Source organism: Balaenoptera borealis (genome assembly GCF_965194805.1).
Source record: "Balaenoptera borealis genome assembly, chromosome: 6".
Classification (NCBI taxonomy): domain Eukaryota; kingdom Metazoa; phylum Chordata; class Mammalia; order Artiodactyla; family Balaenopteridae; genus Balaenoptera; species Balaenoptera borealis.
The window spans coordinates 71,655,705-71,674,877 of record NC_138863.1 but is presented as its reverse complement, the minus strand read 5'-3'; the positions used below and the strand labels follow the sequence as shown (position 1 = coordinate 71,674,877).

Genomic DNA, 19,173 nt, shown 5'->3' with positions numbered 1-19,173 from the left:
CCAAAAAAGAAGGTAAAATACAATGTAGGTGTTTAAAAAAAATTGAATCTACTAGCAGATTTTGGGCAACCTTACTCTAAAAATATAGCATCAAAATATAGCATCTAGGGCTTCCCTGGTGGCGCAGTGGTTAAGAATCAGCCTGCAAATGCAGGGGACACAGGTCCGATCCCTGGTCTGGGAAGATCCCACATGCCGCGGAGCAACTGAGCCCGTGCGCCACAACTACTGAGCCTGCGCTCTAGAGCCTGTGAGCCACAACTACTGAGCCCGCGTGCCACAACTACTGAAGCCCACACGCCTAGAGCCTGTGCTCTGCAACAAGAGAAGCCACTGCAATAAGTCCACGCACCATATGGAAGAGTAGCCTCCGCTCTCTGAGACTATAGAAAACCAGTGAGCAGCAATGAAGACCCAACGCAGGAAAGATAAATAAAATAAAATTTAAAAAAAGTTTGTTTAGTAAAGGTTCTTGATTTATAAAAAAATATATATAGCATCTAAAAAATATAGCATCATCTTACTTAAAAAAAAAATTATTTAGCCTATTTCATGGAACACTGCAAATACTAATTCCTTAGTCTTGATACTGGCTGTAAAACAATAATTGCTAATGATGGCTCTTACAATGTGCCAAGCACTGTTCTAAATCTTTATCGCACTGTGAGGTACTGAAATTTTCCCCATTTAAAAAATAATATTTACTTTTAATTTAATTTAATTTAATATTTTAGAAGAGTTTTAGGTTAGTACGGAGAGTTCCCATATACCTCACACTAGTCTTCTCTATTTTTCCCTATTAGTAACATCTTACATTAGTAAAGTACATTTGTTACAGTTAATAAACCAATACATTATCATTATCTGAAGTCCAAACTTTATTTAAATTTCCTTAGTTTTTACTTAATGTCCTTTTTTGATTGAAGAATCCTGTCCATGAATAAAAAACAGGGACCTACTGTATAGCACAGGGAACTATATTCACTATCTTCTAATAACCTGTAATGAAAAAGAATCTGAAAAAAAAAAAATCCCATCCAGGAAACCACATTACATCTGTTGTCACGCCTCCTCAGACTCCTTTTGAATTCTCTCCATCATACAAAAAGAAAAAATGTGGCCCAGAGAGAGGCTGAATAACTTGCCCACGGTCTCATAGTTACTAAGTGGAAAAGTTGGCCTCAAATCTAGGCAGTCTGACTCCAGGCATGTGGTTATCCTTTGTCTATTGTTACCCTAGTAGTATTATTTCAGCATGAATTTCTTAAGTTATTTGTCAGTTCAGGCAGCAGAGAGGCGAGCATACCTGATCCAGGTGTCCCTAGTCTGGGACTGGCCACAGTCACGTGGGCAGTTTTCAGTAATAGGACAATAGCTCCCTGATTCTCAAAGCCTTGAGTAGATAGATTCTGGAGGAAGCCAGGTGGCTTAAAACAACTGAAATTTATTCTCTCACAGTTCAAAAGGTCAGAAGTCCAAAATCAAGGTGTTGGCAGGGTTGCTTCCTTCTGGAGGCTCTGAGGGAGAATCCGTCCAGGCCTCTCTCCTCGCTCCTGGTGGCTGCCAGCGACCCTTGGCGTTCCTTGACTTGTAGACTTATCACTCCAGTGCCTTCTCTTCACATGACCTTCTCCTCTGTGTGTTCTCCTTCTCTGTATCTTTTCCTCTTCTTATGAAGACGCTTGTCATTGGATTTAGGGCCCACCCAATAATCCAAGATAATCTCATCTCAAAATCCTTCACTTAATTATGTCTGCAAAGACCCTTTTCCAAATAAGATCACAGATTCTGGGTGGACATGTCTTTTGATGGGACCACCATTCAAACCACTATAGGAGCCGGTAATGCACACAGTGTTGTTGTGAGGATGAAATGAGATAAAATTACATTAGATACCTGATGCTGGCTTAGACATGTTTCAAAAACAGCCACCCTTTTGATTATTACTCTTTTGATTATTACTCTTTTGTACAATATGAGGCCCCCATTACAAAAGTGTTAACTTAGGTAAATGTCTCAACTGAAAAAAATTCATTCATCTATGTCTAGTTTATCTGACTATTATTATCCTTAACAATTGATTCATATTATGGTCTTCTCAGTTTCTAACATATAGCCCTGCCAGGAACTTCACAAGGTTGAATTCAGCCTTTCTTATGTGTTTTCTAGATGCTAAGGAGTGAGGGACATCCTCAGTCAACACTTTTTAGCTAATGACACTTGTCAGAAACACTAAAGGACTTTAAGCTTATAAATGATCTCCTCTTCAAGAGAATTATGAGCCAGGGTGCTGATGAATGAATTTCCTGTCCGTTGCCCAGGCTGATAGACATGCAGCAGAAAAAACAGCTGGGAAGTCTCAGCTGTTTCTCTGCCCTTTGCTTACCTCTGCAGTCACTGGATGCAGCAACCCCCCTTTCTGATCTGGATCTTTATCTTGGGGACAGAGTTACAACTCATTCCAACCCCACTGCATTGCATTGCTTCTCCACCCCCCGCCTGCACTGTCTCCTGCGGTCACTTCTGGCAGCCACAGGGCTCCGAGCTGGCTTCGCTGAATTCCTTCTGCATTTGTCAGAGAGCCACAGAGTCTCAGAATGTTAGAGCAGCAGGAAGGGCCTTTAGAGAGCCAAGTCCAACCCCACTCCATTGTCTCTCGACCCTTTCTTCAGTCAGTCAATAGATTTGTACTGAGCATCTACCCTGGGTAAGGCACGATGCTAGGTGCTAGTTACAGAGCAGCTTTCCAGAGTGACAGTGGGTCACCTCCACATTTCTGAGTAGGCATCCAGATGATCTCCCATGAGCACTGATAGCTTATGTTTTACTTAGAAACAATTCTTTAATATATGTGTTCTTCACCTGAGGTCTATCTATTAACAGCACCTTGTGGGGTGGGGGGGAGGTCCATGACCTTGGAAGGGGAAATAAGTTGTATCTTCATTTGCACTATCCCAAACTGAAATTAAACATTTCCTCCATTAGAAATGTAGACAAGAAACCACTGTCATTAGCAGTACCTGGAATTCTCACCAAGAGGAATCACACATATTTTTCATATCACTTTATAGTTGTTGCAGGTATCTCAAAATGTTGTAAACACTTATCATTGTGTCCAAATCACAGTAGTCACGAGACCTGCCACTGGGCTTTGATAAAGTGTTAATAAAGAGGTATGTGTGTTACTATAACAAAAATTTGTTTTTCAGTATTTTGATAGCTATTTTTCAATCTAATTGGCTTTCTTTCTAATTGTATGTATTTTATTTCAGAAATTTTCAGACATTTTTTTTCTGAAAAGGGGTCCATAGTTTTTATTAGATAGTCAAAGAGGTTCATGTCACACCAAAAAAGTTCAGAACCCCTAAGTAAGGAAAGGAAACTAGTCATGCTGGCTGAAGACCCTTTTTCTAGACCTTCAAAAATCCTCTGAAATGTTCTTCATCCCTTTATCCCTGAAATGAGATTGAGACATCAGATATACAGATGCAGGCCACAGAGTTGTTCTTGGATCACCCAATTAAATGTATAAGTTGTCCCTGTGAAAGGTAAAACAAGCATGACCTGAATAAGGTATAGTATTTGGGAGTTATGCGGTTAATTCTGACTACCATTGATGTTGGTTAGGCCAATACTTCCAGATCTTCCTGAACCCCAAAGTTAAGACAGACCCTGAGTTTTGAGAGGGGCCAGAGAGGAGTCCCAACAGTGATTCCAGGGTTGAAAACAAAAAGTTCTTAAAGAAAGTTTTAAAGAAATGTATGCAAATAATTAATGCATTGATTTATACGTCTTAAATTCAACATTTATTCAACCTTCATTGTGGGTATAACAACCCCACCCTACCTACTGATTCCCATTTGGGCAACAAATTGAATATTTTGTTAAATTAAGTAAATTTGGCTCTTTTATTTTTCAAAGAATTGGATAGAAAAAAATAAAGGTGCTGATAATATCTATAAGAAGAAGAGATATCGTGAACTTAGAAGCCATTAGGTAGAAAGCAGCACATATTTAGCCTCATACAGATGCTCGCTGAACTGTAGGTTTACTTATGAAAGAAAAGAGCCAAATTAAAGAATATGTATTAGAAGCACACCACTGAAGACCATGCAGAGGATAGGTAGAATGGGATTGTGGGTATAAATCTTTTTAACTCTCTGGGAACAGAATCTCCCTCCCCGCCTCTCAAGGAATTATTTTGATTAGCTTTTATACCCTTAACTTCCATACATGTTTTCAGGAAAACAGGACTATCTGCTTTTAAACAAACAACTTAAAATATTTATAGTTCACGTTGCCAACTCCCACCTCCACAAACAACAGTAATAATTCCAGTACCAATAATATGATATCCATCACCCTCCAAACCTGCCCATCCTTATGCCAGGCTTCTCAGTTCGAGTAAGTGATTAAAATAATCTTTAATCCACTTTATGATGTCTTTAAGTCATCTCTTATTTCCCAGTCCTTTTTCCTCCCTTTACCCATTACACAACTGGCTAAAACACTACTTTTGTATGTCAGCTATCTTTGGTGATTCCCCATAACCTACAGAATAAATTCCAAATACCTTAACCTGACATTCAAAGCCTTCCATAGCTTTGCCCGGATCTATTGTTATAACTTATTGTGCACGACTCTCCTATGAAAACTATGGCTTCTGCCAAACAGGTTTTTCCCTATTTCCAAGCAACCCATTTTTACCAATTTCTGCTCACTCCCTTACCCTTGTTGCAAATGCCTGCACTCATCCACCATATCTGCTTAGATTAAATGTATCCTGTGCGTTCTTAATTCCCAAGCTCACGTCCAATCTCTTTCTAAGTATCTTGGCCACAATGCCTGCCTTACATGAATTTCCATAGTCCTAAATCTATTACTCATTTGGGATTTGTTATGAACTATATTGAAGTTGTGGCATTTATTTTTTAAGTAAATTGTATTTCATTTTTTTTTTTTTTGAAGCGAGAACTAGCACAATTTCAAGCACACAGTAAGTGTTCAATAAACCCTGGCTTTGTCATTTACTGATTATTTAATCTTGGGTCCATAACTTGACTTATCTAGCCCTTAGTCTTCTCACTGATAAAATAAGAATAATTGCTACCCGGCAACGTTGTTGTTAGAATTAGAGATAATATATGTCAAGGGTCTTTTATAACAGATAATTAATGAGACATCCCCACCCTAAAGCAGGTTATCATCTTGTTAGAGAAATAGATATAAATTTTAAAAGGCAAATTGATATGGGGAAGAATAGTAACAAGGAACTAGATGACTTAATTTTCCTCCAAACTTAGCCTCCCCTTTCCCCTTTGGTAACTATAAGTTTGTTTTCTATGTCTGTGAGTCTGTTTCTGTTTTGTAAATAATCTGTTTCGTGTTTTAGTTGCCACATATAAGGGATATCATATAATATTTGTCTTTCTCTGTTTGACTTACTTTACTTAGTATGATAATCTCTAAATTGGAATTATTTGTTACTGCAACTTATGTTAGCCTTAGCTGACGATGCAGATAACAATAAAAGAAGACTTCATTAAAGAGAACACAGGGAGAAGGGATTTGCTAATTTAATGAGGGAAAGAAGAGCAGCATCTCATGGGCTTCGGGCATTAGGATGTCATCTCAGCAATGACAAGGAACTTACTAAAGTTGTCCTGCTCTGACATTCTGAATTAGAGCTGACATTAGGGCAACCGGAGGGAGATTCCTCAGGTGTCAGACCAAACCTGACTTCCTTCCCACTCCTCACTTTTCTAATTTGACCCTGACATGGGGAGGGCAGCACTAGATCCAATGGAAAGTAGTATTTCTGGGGCTCCCACCACATCACTGAGTGTGTTAAATGCCAATCACAGGAATTTGGCTTTTCATCTGCAGGTGATGGGAGTCTAATGAGATGACAACAGTGCAGTAAGAATGACTGTTGGACCTAGAGCCATGATTTAGATGGACTTGAGGTGGGAGAAGGGCATTAATGAAGCTGGGCAAGAGGTGAGGGTACCTGATCTAGTGCAGGGCATTGCGAGTGAAGAGGGGTGGACATTTTAGAGATCAAATTCATGTGACTGATTTACAGACTTCCTACTCTTTGATGTCACTCTTGTCCTTTATATTACACCTGAAATCAGTGAACCTTCCAAAAAGGAACCCAAAATTATCTCCACTCTCACTATCAACTCATCACAGAGTCTGCTTGTCCTCCATCTAATTGCCAAGCCCACTTATCTATCATAATAATAAATGATAATAGTAGTTGCTTAGCAACTACTATGCCTGGCATTGTGCTAAGCATCTTGTATACAGTAGACCCCCTTATCCATGGCGGATATACCTCAAGACCCCCAGTGGATGCCTGAAACCACGGATAGTACTGACCCCTATATGTGCTGTGCTTTTTCCTAAACACACATACATATGATAAAGCTTAATTTATAAATTAGGCACAGTAAGAGAGTAACAACAATAACCGATAACAAAATAGAACAATTATAACAATATACTGTAGTAAAAGTTATGTGCATGTGGTCTCTCTCTCTCTCTCTCAAAATATCTTGTACAAATTTAACGCATTTTCTGGCTTAACTAAGCACTTATTACACACTGTGGCCATAACTTTTGCAGTTTAAAGTGTGACAATAAAACTAGCACAATGTTTTTTCTTCTTCACAATTTCATGGATAGAAGATTCCTTCTTACCGTAGATCCTAACTACTGTAGCATGTGATTTTTTTCTTCTTTCCTTGTTAAGTTGAGAACTTTCACCTTTTCACTTAGAGGAAGGACTTTGCGGCTTCTCCTTGGTGTATCCGAATTGCCAGCGGCACTACTCTTGAGTTTTGGGGCCATTATTAAGTAAAATAAGGGTTACTTGAACACAAGCACTGTGATACCTCCACAGCTGATCTGATCTGATAACCAAGACGGCTAATAAATGACTAACGGTTGGGATGCGCTGGACAAAGGGATGATTCGCATCCCGGGCGGGACAGAGCAGAACAGAGTGAGATTTCATCACGCTACTCAGAAGAGCACACAATTTAAAACCGAGGAATGGCTTATTTCTGAAATTTTCCATCTAATATTTTCAGACTGGGATTGACCACGGGTAACTGAAACTGTGGAGAGCAAAACTGAGAACAAGGGGGGGGATGACTGTACATTTTTTCATTTAACCCTAACTGTGAATGGGCCATTTGTTAAACGAATGTCTCTGAGCTCCAGACCCAGCCCTCTAGACCCTGCTTTGCAATGCTGAAACCAGGACTCTGCAAACCACATTTCTGCTTTGCCAGCTGCTTCGTGTTAGGCTCTGCCAACAGGAGCCACGGAGGGAGGCTGCAAGGCCGGGGGAGGGAGAAGGGACCTGCCTCTTCTTGTCTGATTCCTGTTCCAGAGTCTCCCAAGCGGCACCTCCCAGCCCTGGCAGTGGAGTTCATTGCAATAATGAGGGTTGAATCCAGTTTGCTGTTTTTTCAACACTCAGAACCAGGAGGCAGAACCAGCCTTCTCACGCTCACTCAGAGACCCCAGCGCCAGCCCAGCAACGCCCCTCCTCAGAGCTCTGAGTCTTGGCCCTTTGAGAACCCTCCTTAAATTTCTGAATTATTAATTCCAGATCCCTCCTTTTTTTCTCCCAATCCTAAGGGTGGGAGCTACTTCCTGCAGTTGCTACCTCAGTGATACTGTAGTATCTTTTTACCCTTTCAGATGTCTAGGTAGAAACTTTGTACCCAGTCAACAATTTCTTATAGTTAATTCTTTCTGTTGAAATAACTGGTGTAGTTTCTGTCTCCTGCTGGGACTCCACCTGGTACAGTGAGGTAAATATTCTCCTTCTTTCCTTTCATAGATAAGATAGCTGATGCTTGGTATTAAGAGCCATTAAGTAACTTGCCCAACGTCATGCTGCTAATAATTGAATTCAAGTCAGGATTCAGATCCCCTTTTTTAACTCCAGAGCCCTGGTCGTAACTCCCACGTTGGGTCTCATTATCTTGCTCACTTTTGTGAGCACTTGTCTCCTTTGTATCCCCGTGTGCCATCACTCAGAAGGCTGCTCTTCCCCCCCTCTGCCGCCCCTCTGGGTGCAGGGTAGCAGGCCCAGGGAGGGGGTGGTGTAGACGGCATGAGTGCAGCCCGGTCTGGGGCCAGAGAGACGGCCCGTCCGGCTGCTGCTGGGGCCCACACCTGCCACGTCGAGACTTCAAGACCTGGCATCCCAGGGAGCACTTTGCAGCCTCGCTTGTCTCTGCGTCACGTGGAGAGAAATGGAGCACCAGGTGTGCGGTCAGGACAGCCAGGAACCCGGGGCAGGGGAGGGGGGCAGGGGGCACGCCTGTCAGGAGCGAGCAGGCGCTGGGATCTGCTGGGGGCTCCCAAGTGTTCGGCCTGTGTGTTTGAGAAGGAAGCTGAGGCTTTAAATCTTGGTCCTCCATGAATTAAGCCAGCCCAGGGTGACGGGGTTTTGCTCAGCCCCATAGCTGGAAGGCCCTTCTTCAGACCAAACAGGCAGAACAATGCAAACAGTCTATCCTCCCAGCCACCGGTTTCCAGGCCTGGGAGTTTCCTGCGGGTCTGACGTGGAGGCCGGTGCTGTGGGTGGGGCTGAGACTGGTGGGATGGGGAAGGAGGTGAGCCCCAGCCTCGCGGCTCCCTCCCTGAACCGTCCTTGCTGAGTGTTCAGCAGAGCCTGGAGGGGAGCGGAAATCTGCTCCAGGCCTAACCCGGCCTGCCCTCCGCCTCGAGCCCCTGCCTTCTACTCCATCTGGCTCTGGGTGGGATGACCAGGCTGACACCCGGAAGCTGGTTGGGAGTGGTCTGGGGGCAGGCAGGACCCTCATGTCCCTCACAATGTCCTTGCTCCCATTTCACAGATTGAGAGAGAGAGGCTGGGAGGATCAGTCATCTGCAGACAGCTGAGCATTGTGGGAGGGGCCAGGCCGTTGACTGTGCCCCTGATGTCGATGGACATGATTAACTGAAGAATCCAAAGGTTGCTTACAGTGTTGCAGGCGCTGGATGAAGGTGCCTGCTTGATTCAGGTAACTCGCATAGTGGGGCATCTGGGCAAACAATTCCTTCGTTGGCATTGTAGATTTGTCTAATTATTATGACAATTTCCTAAGAGGTAAAAGTAAAGTGTCTTGAGGAAGGGGTACCTCCTTTTCTAATTTCACATAAAGGTACCACACGGGTGCTATCTGTCTCCTTGGATCACGCCCCTCCGCACACACATGCCCCCCTATTGATTTCTGTTTGCGTCTATTGGTGTCTCTGTCCAGTAGTTGCACAGAGCTCTTTTCTTTCCTCTTGGGGAGGGAAATTGGGGAAGCAGCTGCTGGAGGAGGGAACTGGTGTGTTCTCTATCCTCCTCCTGTTTGGAGGATTCCGAACTCTGGTCATGGGGGTGGTGGGAGGTGGCCAAAGGAGACAAAGGCTGCTCAGGAAGCCTCGGGAGGCGAAGTGTGGCCAGTGAACTGCCTCGGGCCCAGTAACAGCCACTTGGGAAGGAGTCCCTCTCCTCTCTGCCCGGCGCCCGGGACTCTTCTGCCCCCGAGGACTGCGGGCCTCAGGATTGGGAACCCTGCCCACCCCAGGATGGCTGGTGGCAGAGAGGTTGCCCGGAGCTTTGTGAGTGAGGAACAGGGACCAGGGGGCCCCCGGGATGAGAGATGCTAATAGTCTTTGTGGCCATAACTACACACCTCACAGATTTAGAAGCCAACCCCTGGGCAATATCTGGGAGACCTTTGGGCGATGCTGAGATCTTGCTGCTTTTCAGTCACCAAATTTTCAGGGAGTGTTGGGGAAGTTTATCCAGTGTGGTCAGGGTGGTCTTCTCTAAGGAGGTGACATTTTATCTCAAATGACTCTAGAGGAGGAGTGCACGGGGGTAAGGGGCATTTCAGGAGGAAAGAACAAGTTCGAAGGCCTTGAGGCTGGAGCACGCAGGCTGCTCTGTGTGCCAGGACCGTCAGGGGGGCTGGGGCCATGGGTTCGGGGAGAGTGATGGAGGTGGGGCAGAGAGCTAGCAGGGGACCAGACCTTGAAGGTCCGAGAGAGCACTTGGGTTTCCCTCTCGATGAGATAGAAAGCATTAGAGGGTTTTGAGCAGAGGAGTAACGTGAGATGCGATGTATGCAGATAAGGCTTTTCAATCAGCAGCCATTTGAGGTTTGCCGATAGCAACCTTTGGTGGAGATATTTGGGATTTGAACCCAAGCTGAATGAGCCATGCTTTTTATCACCAATGGCTTCTGCCTCTCCACTGCTGAAAAAACTCATTATGCCGCAAGAACCTTTCCCTTCTAGCCTAGTCATAGACGTGACAGAACCTTCCATTCCTGCCAAGTCCCTTCTGACCTCCCAGGAATGTATTTCACTGCAATCATCCTTCCCACTTTCTGGAACGCCCACCTGTCTGCATTCTCTAGGGGATGCAAATGCCTCTGGGTTAAGGATCTTATCTCAATTTATTGGGAGACCCTCCAGGTTTCCAGAGATCCAGTCCGATGAAAGCCTGCACATTTATTTCATTAAAAACAAGTCCAAATGCTGAGGCTTGGGAGATTGCCTGCCTGGTAATACAAATCTATAAATCCCTCTTCCTCCTGCTTCCAGGCTGACTGTAAATACCCTGAAAATTCAGCTTCATTGGAAATGTTTTGACCATTCCGCTTCTGGCTCAATGGGTAGTAATAAATAAAAATGAAAAGTGGTGGGAGAAAAACTGGATTCCATTTATTTAAAGCTTAACGTGGCTCAGCTCGGAGAGGGTGGCTAAGGACGGCTGGCTTGTTCCTGTCGTGTCTGACTCACTCTTCTCATTCCTAACCCAGGCCCTCAGGGTCTGGAGAGCCATCTCCGGCCTCCGTGATGATTCACCTTCAGCTCCGAAGGTGGTGGGGACAGATGAATCACCATCATTTCAGAAGGAACAGCTAATGGAAAGAAGCTAGTTTTGTGATCTGACTAGGGCAATTATACATTCCCAACCCATAGGAAGCGCCGGCATTCACAAAGTCTACCCAGCCTGCAAGGGAGCGGGATATCAGAGGCTGGGGGTATTCTAGGAAACTTGGATGTATGGCTGCCAAAAGTCATATGAATTTGAAGTCAGGGTCTTGGGATAGCCTGAACTCTCTAAAAGGAGGGTTACCCTACAAGGACGGATATGTTTCCTAAAGCATACATTGCCTTCCTGGTAACAGCAGCTGTAGTGATGCAACAATAATGATTGCAGTGCACCAAATAGTCCCGAGATGCTGAAGTCCAAGGCCTTCGCCTGACAATCCCTGGGAGATCCATTTGTGAAGTCAACTCTGAGACAGGCAGACTTCCCAGAGCTGGTGGCCATGCTGCCTGGATTCCACGTGGGACCAACGTGACCAGCTGGTCCGCTGAGCGGCCCCAGGGAGGCCCATCTAAGGAGGGGTAAATGAGGTGTAGCTGTGAGCTCCTTACTCAGCTGCAGCAGACATCTGCCACTCTATGACCATTTTCATCCTCTTTAGTCACAAAAACCAACCCTCCCCTCTACCCCACACTGACCCAGGGCTTTCTTTTCTGAACGTTCAGAGGTCCCTGGGCTACTCAATGATGGCAGTAGCCCATTGCTTTTAGGCTAGCTTTTAAGTGTCCATCCTGCCCACTGATGAACTTGGCAGTGGCGTTTGCAGGGCTCACCACTGTGGCCCTAGGCTGTGTTGATTTCTATCCTGTGGTAACTTAACACACAAACACGCATGGGCGCACATACCCCACAGACCGTACCCACACATATACACTCAGAGGTTCCCCATCAATGGGACAACCAAATGTGGGAATCTTTTCTTGAGTGGGGACAGCTAGACCACCACAAAAGGTAGAGTTGTTGCATTAACTTCTTATTGTACTTAGAATTCAGCTCTGTTTAAGTAGCATTGTTTTCTTTTTCCTGGGGGTGTTGATGGGAAAGGACCTGGTTCTCTCCATGTCATTAGGAACGTGCCTCCTGCACACCACACTCCAGGGCTTTACCTCTGGAGGTGTGTTTCAAAGTTAGAAAGAACACTCCATTCTTGTTGGCTTTTGCTTCTTTCATGCAACAGATGTTCAGCACCTACTATGTGCAAGATCCCCGTGAGGCTTTGGAAGATGTAAAAATGCATAATCCTATTAAGTGAAGTAAGTCAGACAGAGAAAGACAAATATCATATGATATTGCTTATATGCAGAATCTTGAAAGAAAATGATACAAATGAACTTACTTACAAAACAGAAACAGACTCACAGACTTAGAGAACGAACTTATGGTTACCAAGGGGGAAGGGTGGGGAGAGGGATAGATTGGGAGTTTGGGTTGACATGTATACACTGCTATATTTAAGATAGATAACCACTTCGTCCCAGCTTCCTCCTTCCCCCTCATGTCGTCAAGTCCATTCTCTATGTCTAGAGTAGCATCGACATATATACACTACCAAATGTAAAATAGTTAGCTAATGGGAAGCAGCAGCATAGCACAGGGAGATCAGCTCCGTGCTTTGCGATGACTTAGAGGGGTGGGATAGGGAGGGTGGGATAGGGAGGGTGGGAGGGAGGCCCAAGAGGGAGGGGATATGGGGACATGTGTATGCATATGGCTGATTCACTTTGTTATACAACAGAAACTAACACAGTATTGTGAAGCAATTATACTCCAGTAAAGATCTATTAAAAAAAAAATAGATAATGAACAAGGACCTACTGTATTGCACAGGGAAACTCTCCTCAATATTCTGTAATAACCTAAATGGAAAAAGAATTTGGAAAAGAACAGATACATGTATATGTAAACTAAATCACTTTGCTGTACACCTGAAATCAACACAACATTGTTAATCAACTATGCTCCAATATAAAATAAAAATTTAAATAAATAAATAAATAAATAAAAATGCGTAAGTTCCAGTCTCTGCCCCCTAAGGAAGAAAGCTGAGTTTCTTTGTTAGTGATGTGGAAGGCAATTACATACATTTATAGTTAACCCCTTAGTAAGTGACTTCGCAGACCCAATCTGAATGGAACCCTTCTGGACAATCTGGGGCACTTTCTGTGGGAGTTAACGGTGCCATGGCAGGGCAGGAAACTCTTTTCCATAGTTTGTAAACTTAGGCAGAATGTGGCCCTTGGGCAGAAATGATTACAATTAGCTCTTGTTATTAATTATGTCTATTTAAGTGCAGAAGTAGAGCAGCTGGCGGGCTTGGAGCACCATCCCAGCAGCCCACGGAGGTCTGGGTGCCACAACAGGGCCGTTGTTCTGCCCATCATTGCCTCTGGCTCCCCCTTGGCCTTGGTACTTAATTGCCTCCCAATTGAGTAGGTCTGAACCTGTTTACTGAGCTCCTTGGCAGGGATGTAACCAAATGTCCCCAGGACTCACCAGCCTGTGAGGCCAATTAAATCACATTTTCACTCAAATTCTGCTAGCTGAATGCTTCACCTCCATAACGCCAGCCCTCCATGCCTCCCCTTTCTCAAAATCTCTTTACTTATTTGGGGAGGGTCCACAGGATGTATTGAGTGTGCTCAAAAAACAGTTTACAGCTCCTGCATGGTCATGGCTTGTTGGTCACTGGAAACTGCCACTCTGCTGGTACCCTGTGTGCCAACCCCTCTACTGGGGATCCACGTCTTGGCTTTGGCCCTACCTGTCCCAGGGGACAGCTGCTGGCTGGGGCCTCTGTGAGCCTTCAGTGCCGAGGCCATGCAGACCTCTTCAGTGTCCTCGGGATGCTTTTAGTGGACCTGGGACTCTGGTGCTGCTTAGAGCAGAGTGCCGTGATATTCCCCATGGAAACGCCCTCACTCGGCCTGATTTCCAGTGCCACAAAGCTGCGCCTTGGCCCCTGCCCTTCCTGCAAGCACCCCGGCTCTGTGTCTGTCTCCTGTGATCCCTCCTCATGCTGCGACCACGCCACCTTCCTTGCAAAGGTAAGGAAAACGCCCTCACCTGCCCCGTGTCGTTTTCTATATTCTGCATCCCAAAACCCCTCTGCTTCTGCCTGGGCATCCACAGCTCCCTCTCGTGCAAACAGGTCCTTAGCTTCTGGCTCTGGCCTCGTCCTCCCTCAGGGCTCAAGCCCGGCTAGGCCTCCCTCCCTGTCTTGCATACCCTTCCTCTTTCCCCCACTTCTCCCTTAGCACCCATCCCTCATTCATTAAACTCTTCCTTGTTCCCTCAGCTGAAAAACAAGATGATGCAGCTCAACTGTGCAAATAAATACTTGGAAACTGTGCGTGGGTCCTGGTCTCACATGCCTGATCTCCACTTAGGCTCAGTGGGCCCTGCTGAGCCTCTAACAAGCAAAGCACTACACGTCTGACATGCATATTCCTTTTTCTGGCATTAGAAAGCAGCTTATAGCTTCGTGGCAGCAAGGTCCTGTGATTCCTTTTCATTAATTTCCCCACAGTTTCCCACAAGGATCAAATGAGACAATGTGGAGAAAGTTATACCTAAATTGCCACTGGCCACGTCATCGTAATATGAGGTTACGACCCTGCCTACTGTAGATGCTCAATAGATACCATTACAGAATGGCCACTGGCCATGACACTTACTATTTATCTAGTCATTCATTCAAAGAATACATATTAAGCACCTACTATGTGACAGGCTCTGTTCTAGACACTGGAGATATAAGGGTGAGTAAGAAAAAATATCCTAATGGAGAAAGATGAATGCTAAGTACATTTAAGGTGATAAATAAGAAAATATCAGATTATGATAAGTGCTCTGCAGAGAATTGATTTAGGGTGATGTGGTAGAGGGTGATGAAGAGCTTCTGTTACAGTGGGACACCAGGGAAGGCTTCCATGAGGAGATGACAGTAAATCGAGATTAGAAGGAAGGATGAACCATCAATGCAGAGATCAGAGGAAAGAGGATTCCAGGCAGAGCAGCAGCAAAGGAAAGTGGGCAGAGGCGAGCTCTGTGGGATCTGGTGATGGAAAGAATCTAGGGTGTCTAGGGAGGGGACAGTGGTGCCAGAAGAGGTCGGTCCTGTCTGCACGAGAGGACCAGATGGCAGATGGCTCTGTAAGGCAGGAGAGACATTCATATTTTGCTTTAGGCATAATGAAATAGTTGGAGTTTGAAACAGGGGAGCCACATAATCTGATTATGCTCTAAAAGGACAACTTAGGCTGCTGTGGGAAGAATGGATTTTAGTGGAGCAGAGAGAAGGGGCAGGGTTTGATGTGGGAGGACAGATGGGATCGGACGGTGATTGGGTGACTGAATCAGACCTGGAAAGCCGGACAGATTTGGGGTCTTTGGAAGTAGAGCTGACATGACTTGCTGATTATTTGGATGTGGAGAGTGAGGAGCTGAGGAACATCGGAAGGATTCCTAGACTGGCAAGGGAAGCCCCTCACAGCGTGGTATATGGGTGGACTGGACCTGGGTGATTGTCAAAGTATCTGGAGGGTGGCTGATTCTGTACGAGGAAAAAGGGGCACCAGCACTCTCTCTCTCTCTCTCATTCTCTCTCTCTCTCTGTCTTCTCAGAAGAGAACCTGCTAGAAGAAAGCATTTGGTTTCCAATTTTTTTTTTTTCTGAAAGCAAACCAAAACCCCAGTTCCAGAGGCTAGAAAGTCAAATAACTTTAACATAGCCCAAGGCAGGTAGAGTGCATTAAAGTAGCCAGTGGTTCTGTTTACCTGTTGAAATATCCCTGACAGCGGGAGGGAGAGTTCAGGGTTTGGGCTGGGCTTAGGGACTGCTGATAACAGTCTTCACCTAGGAATTTAATTGTATTACTCAAAGGTAAACCCGTGTGCTTGTTCTCATGAAGGCTGCCAGCCCGGTCTATTCTCCAAGGACCTGAAAACCCAGACCCCAAAGGAACATTTGGCTTTACCTGTGTCCTGGTGTGGGCTGACTTCACAACACAACTCAATGAAAATATGAAAAGCCCCACAAAAGGGTAAATGAAATAAGGACCCCCTGGACCTCAAGGAATTTACAGATCCCTGAATTTTATCACTGTACTTATTTTTTAATTAGAGACAATAACTTTTCCTTACAGGTTCTTATTGACAAACAAGAGCACTAATGTCCCTAAAGCCTCTGGGATGATCACCTTGCCCAAAACTGGAAGTACCCAGTTATCTAGCTAGTCAGGGGAACTTTTTTCTTTCCCAAGGTCTGAGACTGTCTCCTAATCTGTCTTAGTCACACACAGTTACTCATTACCTGGAAGGGCTCTAAGAGTTTATCCATGGCAACTGTACATTCTGTGCTGTTTTGTTAAACCAGGAAAAATGCAGATGGCTGAGTCATAGTTTTCAATTAGTTTTTCCATTTCACCTGGAGCGAAGTTTTTCTATATCCATACCAATTTTATTGCTTTCCATGTTACTCTGATCATATACTTCACAAGAAAATTCAGTCTTTTGCTGGAGGATATTAATAACATATATTGTAAGTGGGGAGTAGCATTATCACAGTACTCATAAATAGATGTAAAAAATGGAAATACCACAAGATTTAGTATCTCACCTTCAAGAGATGGGCAGAGAGGGAAGGAGAATGAGACAATTAAGAACCTTGACCTCGTGGCAGAGCTTTGTAACCCCTGGAAGAACTCACTATTCTGCATGGTTTTCTAATGTAAAGTTTATTTAATTCAGCAGATCTTACACACCTCTTATAACCCAGCACCATTATACAGAATAAGTATATTCAGGGGGTCAGTAAATAAAATATTTTAGGTGCTGCTGAAGTGTAAAACACTGTAGATACGAGGGGCTTGTCTTCAAGGAATCTTCATCTCATTGGGTAAAAACATACACACGAACTAGTTCAGTGACAAAACACAGTGGAGCATGAGATGGGCTAAAATGAGAGGTACAGGGAATATGTGCTTGGAAGTGAAAGACATAGAAACAATGCAGCTGGAAATCATCAGATTCCTGACCTCAGCTGAGTGCTCCTTGAAGGACAGACTTATTTGGATGAGACAGACTGAGGGACATGGCACTCCAGGCAGTGGGAGCAGCGCATACAAGGGGACCTCACTGGGAAAGATTAGTGTGTGTGCAAGAGAGGGGTCCACCTGGTGAGAAGGTTTGGTGGGGATGCACTGAAAAAAATGTAGACTTGGGCTTCCCTGGTGGCACAGTGGTTGAGAATCTGCCTGCTAATGCAGGGGACACGGGTTCGAGCCCTGGTCTGGGAAGATCCCACATGCCGCGGAGCGACTAGGCCCGTGAGCCACAGCTACTGAGCCTGCGCGTCTGGAGCCTGTGCTCCGCAACAAGAGAGGCCGCGATAGTGAGAGGCCCGCGCACCGCGATGAGGAGTGGCCCCCGCTTGCCGCAACTAGAGAAAGCCCTCGCACAGAAACGAAGACCCAACACAGCCAAAAATAAATAAATAAATTAATTAATTAATTTTAAAAAAAATGTAGACTAACACCAGTCACATCATTTGCTGTGATAAAAACAATATCATTTTGGAGTCAATAATGCCTCAGCTCACACTGAGTCTGCGCTCAATTGTGGAGGAAGTTCATCACAAGTGATCTTTCTTGTCTATATTTGCATAAGTCAGGCTGGAGCTGGAAATGTTGATGATAAATCATCTCATTATAGAAGTGGTAACTCACCTCCCGGGAAGTAGGAAGAATTGGGATGGACTGGTATTATTGAAGTCACTTGAGCAAAGACGAGGCAGAATCAACAAATGATAATGAATTTACCTGCCGGGCCTATGCATTCATTTCCTCCACTGAAGAGGTTCGACCTCAAAAATGCTCTTCATTTTTGGAATTAAAAATAATCTCAAAACTCAGGAGATTCCTTTGGCTCAGAAGGTTCAGTGGACTTAAAACCAGAATGACAACTCTAGATATTGTTCAATTCTAAATTATCAGGGCCATTAATTTGCTGCGTGTGTGATCTGAATATAATTATAAAGCCCAATTTCTTCACCTTGAAAACACTTAAGAAAGTGAAAGGTAAGATTTATTCTTTCTCCCTCTCACCGCCACTCTCTCTCCAACTAGAGTAATACCATGAGTATAATCCAGCCTATTTTCAAAGCCATGGTTGGCTCTGCCACTCACTACCTGTGTGACTTTGCACAGACACTTAATTTCTACAAACTTCAGTTTCTTCTTTTTAAAGTCTGCATAATAATATCATTTGATAAGGGTATTATAAAGATTACAATGACATGCAAAGTGTTAGCACAGAGGCTAACATTCAATAAAATATAACTATTTTTCTTTTTATTAAACCTGTAGAGTTATTTACTGTTTGTAAAGCACTCTCATGAATTTTTCAATAATCTTTTAGGGTAAATACAATCATTACCAACTTTAGAGATGAGAAAACTGAAGCTAAAAAATACTAGGTCCAGGGACATGCAATGGTAGGAGACAGAGTTGGGTACCAGTTGCAATACCGTTTCAGTGGTGTTTCCCTGAGCTCTAGCTATCTTTTTTAGTGAGACACACAAACTAAAAGAAAGCAAGTCATATTTGTATTTTGTATAGTGCATACATGAGGTTCCCTTTTGAATCCCATTCGGTAGCTAGCAAGAGCTCTGGGCAACAATGGGAAGGGGGTTCCTTGCCTCAGTGCTGTCCCCTATGGTGGCCACTCCCATATGTGGCTATAAACACTTGGAATGTGGCTAGTCTGAACCAAGAAGAGATGCAAGTATAAGATATACACGATTTCAGAGACAGTGTGAAAAATATGTAAAATATCTCAATAATTTTTTAAAATTGAAGTATAGTTAATTTACAATGTGTTAGTTTCAAGTGTACAGCTAAGTGATTCAGTTATACATATATATATGTGTGTGTGTGTGTGTGTATATAATCTTTTTCAGATTCTTTTCCATTGTAGGTTACTATGAGATATTGAGTATAGTTCCCTGCACTATACAGTAGGTCCTTCTCATTAATGATTTTAAAATTGATTACATGATGCAATGAAAATACTTTGGGTATGTTCAGTTAAATGTTTCACCTATTTCTTTTTACTTCCTTCTAATGTGGCTTCTAGAAATTTTCAGTTGCATATCTGGCTTGCATTTGTGGCTTGCATGATATTTCTATTGTAAAGAGCTGCTCTACCTAACTCTTTGCCCTTCCACAGGTATCCCTGGGCCTCTCAGCCCTTCT

At 44.1% G+C, this 19,173-nt stretch overlaps 1 protein-coding gene and 1 long non-coding RNA gene across 4 annotated transcripts in view; one reads left to right on the top strand and one right to left on the bottom strand.

Moving 5' to 3' along the window:
* The window catches only part of ITGB6 (integrin subunit beta 6), a 125,454-nt gene that overhangs the window by 81,908 nt on the left and 24,373 nt on the right, over positions 1-19,173 (bottom strand). The window lies entirely within an intron of this gene.
* On the top strand, positions 488-12,928 carry LOC309630551. 2 transcript variants are annotated; one of them, XR_014245750.1, is made up of 3 exons: positions 488-7,829; positions 8,883-9,050; positions 10,848-12,928. It is a non-coding gene; the product is annotated as an uncharacterized lncRNA (long non-coding RNA). The 2 variants fall into 2 exon arrangements; XR_014245751.1 differs by lacking the exon at positions 488-7,829 and having other exon boundaries at positions 8,483-9,050.